This window comes from Dendronephthya gigantea, unplaced genomic scaffold (assembly GCF_004324835.1).
Source record: "Dendronephthya gigantea isolate DGI-Jeju-01 unplaced genomic scaffold, DenGig_1.0 000065F, whole genome shotgun sequence".
In the NCBI taxonomy this organism is placed as follows: domain Eukaryota; kingdom Metazoa; phylum Cnidaria; class Anthozoa; order Malacalcyonacea; family Nephtheidae; genus Dendronephthya; species Dendronephthya gigantea.
In genome coordinates, this window is record NW_021163075.1 from 182,260 (window position 1) to 188,259 (window position 6,000).

Below are 6,000 nucleotides of genomic sequence, written 5' to 3' on the forward strand. Positions count from 1 at the left end.
TTGGATTACTGTAACTCACTGCTATATGGTGTATCAAATATTTACTCCAGAGGCTACAGAGAGTCCAAAATACTGCAGCACGTCTATTAACTGGTACTAGGAAATCGGACATATTACACCAGTACTTATTAAATTGCATTGGCTACCAGTCGATGTCCAATTATTATCCTTCATGTGTATAAGCCTATGAACGACCTTTCTCCGCCGTATTTGAAGGAACTCTTGCATTATCATACTTCGCAGCGTTCACTTCGATCAAATAACTGTGAATTGCTCCAGATTCCCTGTTCTAGACTGAAGACATTTGGGGATAGATCATTTTGTGTCGCAGGACCACGGTTGTGGAACGAATTACCCATTAATCTTCGCATGTGCAAATCAATTACTGTTTTTAAAAAAAAACTTAAAACATATCTTTTTAACTTATTTTTGAATAATGTATGACGTTGGTCTTAACTTTTATTTTAGGTTTGTTAGTGATATAGATTTTTTAATAGTTTTAATATTAGATTTTACTGTAAAGCGCCTAGAACAGAACACAATTTGGTTGTGCGCTATAGAAATACTTTTATTATTATTATTATTAAGGTTGGGGTTATATCTTCGTCGACCTCCAAGATCTCGCCATGATGAGTGATACCGCCGTTAGCAGAAAACAAATTGTCCTCAAAGAAAGCCATAAGTCGTTGGAATAGATCTTCAGGGCGCTCATCCGGCTGGCGAATGATTGTGGCCAAGTCGAGGAAATGAGCTCCGGAGGACTGGAAACCATAGTGTTGGCGAATCTTTTCCCAGATATCATTCAGGGAAACCAAATTCTTAACGATAAAGCTTCGTGACACAACTGGGCAGAAATTGGCGATTTGGACCAATAAAAAACCCAAGTGAGCATTTTTCTGAGCTGCGGTTAGTCGTCTAGCTTTGGGAACGGGTTCCCCGTGGTCGGTCAGCCCACGGTGAGGGTTGGTGGCTGTTTTCTTGAGCCATGTAGTTTCAAGGAAGGGTGCCAAATTATTATCAAGGGATAAAATGTACATTAAATTCTGTCTCCAGCTCTCGTATGAAGTTACGGTTTCGTTCTTGGAAAGCTGCCAATTGTTTTAGCGCGCGAACGGCGGCCATGTTTGTTAAGAAAGTGCACGGAAAATTTTAGCTCAAGAATAGCTAACCTTTATAGCTAATTCGGTCTTCTCGCTTAAGGATGGTAAATGTACCAGCCGTCGAGGGGCGAATACGTTGTGAACCGCTGTCACCACGCCAATATAGTAAGTGACGTCCGGGTTTACCAGGAGAAGCGATTATAAAGCGTGCTTTATTAACGTAACAACAACCAGGGCGATTATGTAAACATGAAGTAGGTAACTATGTGAAGCGGATTAAACCGCTGGCATAGGAACTGGAGCGAAGCAATCGTGTAAACATATCAAATGCAACATATCAAAATCTAAGTTAGCCCTTTCTATATTCAATAGGGTTTATTCTAGCACTACAGCTTTTTATGTTGTATGATTTCAAACATGTAACTTTTTTTTTCGGGACACCCAGCCGGTAGAATGTTTTTATATATAGAGCTCTCTGATAGACTGATAGCTACTGTTTTGGAGAAGAAGAAATTGAAGAATCTAAGTCTAACACATGCACAGGCGTAATATATTATTAATGCGTCATATGTTTACACTACATATTTTGAATGATGAAAACCAAAGATGACAAAAAACGTTTTGTTCATTTATTCAATTACTCGACCGATTCCACTCTCCAAAAATGAAAGGGCGGTTTGCTAGATGGAAATAGTGCTAACCAATTAGCTAATTGCGCTAATAAAGGATCACAAAATAAATTATAAAGTTTTATAACGCGTGAATGGAAGCTATGAATATGGATTTATTAAAACGTTAGACTATTGCTGTGTGTCCTTGGGAATATCAAGCTATAGGCACAATGTAGATCTCACTATTTCACCTAACTGCAGTCCTTCGCGTTTCTAATGCGCGGGGTTTTACACATTTAACATTTTACAGATTTTACAATGCCTCGCCCCGAGCTTGATGCTGTGTTTTTACGCCTTTTGGACAAGCCTTTGACTTGGTTTACCATGTTACCCATGGAAATATCTAAGCCTGGAACAGCTACGTTCAGACCGGTAAATTCATTCATCCTAAGTTAAATTAACCGTCCAAAATTGAGAGAACGATATAGTATATTCAAAAAACTCTATAGATAATAGCCAAAGAAAATCATTATATCTTAAATATACCCGATTCTGTCATAGGCCGAAACCACTGAAAAGCACTTGTCATTTAACACCCCACTGCGGATGCGACTTTTATCAAATTAAACTGTTATTTATATGAATCGGACATGTCACTGACCTATGAAAGCTCGTTATTCTTATCATCATTCTTTACCGTGTTGTGTCGCCATGTAAATTTTCCATATAATGTTGTCTTTTCTGAAGTTTTTGTAAGCAAGGAAGAACAGAAAAACCTGAGAATTAGTAATTTCTCTTCAACGGTATTAGGACGCGAATTCTAGGACGCAGTTTTTCGCGACGCTACCGGAAGTAAATCTGTAGGTATTGATTATACGCGTGTATTCTTTTTTCGTGAAGTTTTTCTCTACCACTGCGCTATTTTGCAATTTTTACTTCGTCGTAGATTTTTTAAAAGAGCCATAAATAAACAGGCAAGGAACAAAAATGTTCTATTACTATTGACTACTGTCATGTTTTATTTGCTCCCGAACAAATAAGGGATGTCTCAGTCTGAATAGCTAATTGTTACCCGTTTCATAACAGGTGGCGTATATGTCTAGGCCGACAAAAACATCACTTGCCAAAAGAAGACCGCATATATATTTTACCTGAAATAAAGTAAAGACGGATGAAAATTTGGCGACGAAGATAAATTATGCATATATTTTGAGCAATTGCTATAGGCATCGGCCCTCTTTGAATGTAATCAAAGAAGAAAATTTAAATGACAAATTTTTGATAAATTTCGATGATAAGATTAAGTAGAAATTTATAAATTTTATTCTCCCCTCCCTACACCTCCTTATTGACCGACAGTGAGATCCGTACAGTGAAATATCAATCCGAGGCTTTTTAGTATGCAAAAAAACATGCAAAAAACCTCGGTTTGATATTTCACAGAACAGACCGAACAAGTGAGGTCAATAATCTATGTATTTATTAACTGATTATTCGGTCTTTACTGTGAGATATCGGACCGTGGCTTTTCGAAAGCCCAAATCATGCCCAGAACCTCGGTCTGATATTTCACGGAACAGAACGAACACGCGAGGTCAATAATCCGTTTATCACACGGCTGATGAATAAGCTGAACCACATGAGGCACCCGGAATACCTGTCCAGATACGAAATACACGGACCACGGTCCTCATATGGGATTTTTCGACTCGCTCGTCAACCAAAAGATGAACTTTACTGGATTTTTCATTGTCGGAAACGCTCACCTTAAACGTACGCGTCAAAGTAAGGGACTATATTTATGAGCTTGAAAAACGCCTATACTTTAAAATGCTGTAATAACTATTCTGTAACTGAAACATTCGATATCGCCGAACACTTAGTGTGCTAACAAGTCCATTTTAATATAATGAAACATTATACCCATTTTAATATAATTAAAAAGGTGTTTGCCACTTCGAATACTTCATATATATTTAGTGAGAGAGATGTTCTCTCCACAACAATGAAAGAGTTGATGAGGTCGCGCGTGGAAATATTCACTGCGTCTTTGTTTTCTTCTTTTCACAATCAAATTTGAAAGTTTTAAAAAATCTATCGAGACGAAATTTTTGAAAAATAAAAACGTAGACTGGACTGGTCTGGACTGGACTGGGCTGGACTGGGTTGGACTGGGCAGGGCTGGGCTGGACTGGGCTGGGCTGGTCCATATTTTGTTCCTCTGATCTCAAAATTGGACTCAAAACTGGACTGCAATAGCCTACATCATAGACCATACTCGGTTTTCTCGTATTGCAACTGCATGGAGCCCAAAACGGAAAATGTTATTTATTTACCACGCTTTCAGACTTTATTATCATTACAGTCAGATTCAGAAATTGACGCATCCATCTTGACACTCTTGCAATTGTTCATTTAATTAATAGAACACAACAGAAAAACAAGCCATCTGCGTAGCATGAGTGCGCCTGCCAGGTCATATAATAATCATTCCACGAAGTAAATATAACACTGTAGAGGGTAAACACTGAAAACGAGGTCGATATAAAACCTCTTTGTTTCATACGAATACTGTATATGTGCCAAGTTTTAATAATAAGTTTAAAATGAAAAGCAAATTATCACCACATAATATATTGTCACATGTACAAGCCTCGATTGAACCGAAAAAGTTGAACAGAAAGTAACAGAAATTGAACAGAAAGTAACATTGTTTTTAACTTGAAAACAATGTTACTTGAAACCGAAAGGCCACGATGATAGAAGTGTAGTTTATGGCGGACTCCGTGGCGGATGCTGTTCGTATTACATGATACCTCGAACACATTGTGTTTTGATATCTTTGGGACCAAGAAAGCGAAAGCTAGGGTCGCAAAATCTTCTATACTCCTTATTTACGTACGCATTTTTTTTTTTGGAAAAATAGCGAAAAAAAATTACTAAGGGTTGTTGACGGTAATAACCACCTTAATCACGTGCTGCGCACCTGGACATGCCACTTTTAGACTGCTTCTCCCTTTTGAAATTATGACTTTTATGAATGCATATTTCGTTATTTACCTTTTTTTGTTTTACTTTAAGTGGTAAATAATAAAAAACTTATTAACCGAGACCTCAGAAAACATTTAAGACTTATTGATGGATCACCTCGGGAAACATCATGTTTTGTGGACCTGAGGCCATTAATGTTTCCCAAGTCGAAGTGTCTTAATATATAGCAACTTTCAAAGGAAACAACGGGTGAAAATACGCGACAAAACGTAGGCAAAACTAACAGAGAAACTTTTCCTATTAAAAAGAATCCGGCTGAGGTTCAAAGGTGATATGTCGCTTGATTTGACGTGGCATCACGACTTCCGGTTTTGTTAACCCCCGGTGCTTAAAAGTGTTAAGCCCCTATCGAACTGGTTCAAACCTGACAAACAAGATTTTGCGGTAAACATTCGGATTTCCCGCCTTTCACGTGACGTAGTTTTAACCAATCAGCTCTGGAACAGATTAACTTTGAAACTTGCTTATATAATAATATAACTCGGCTTCGCCACGTGAAATATCACGGGTCTCTGGTCCACAAAACAAAGTATTTCCTTCAGTAAAGACTGCAATAAAAAAAAGTAAACGGCACTAAAGTGCCACCGAATTTTGGTATATAATAGAAAGATAAATACTTTAGCATATATAGGTTGAGATAAATGGCGCACGCTGATTCGTTGATTAGCTTTCTTGAAAAAATCATCCTGCCCTCTCAAAAATTCATTTTGTCCGTTTGGAAAAAGTTTAATTGTACAAATTTAATCAAAAACTAATTATAAAAGATTATTATACCGTACAGCGACGACAAAGGACAGTCCCCGAATGAGTTTTAATATCCTGAAGAAACAAATCACCCAAGGCGAAGATATAAACCGCCAATATACGCAGCTCAAAGGTGTAGCAGCGAAGGGTTACAAAATCTGAATTGAAAAATCGCTATATAATTTTAACAAAGCCATATAATAAATTCCTTATTAACCCTGTTTGCTCGAAAGTATTCCCTTCTGTTTTATCTCACAGATCACGCTCCTTTGTTGCTCGATCTGTACGAAAACCTCAGGGATGACTTTCCCGTACAGACCTCACACTCGGTTAATAAGTCACATCTTATTCATATTTATGATTTCAAGTCCTTATATATATATTATATAGAAGGACTATAACATGCTGAAATTTGAGGGCTTGGAATGTAAGAAAAACAATGCAAATTTTTTTTAAATTTAATAATTAAAAATTCAAAAGAGATTTTATCCCGT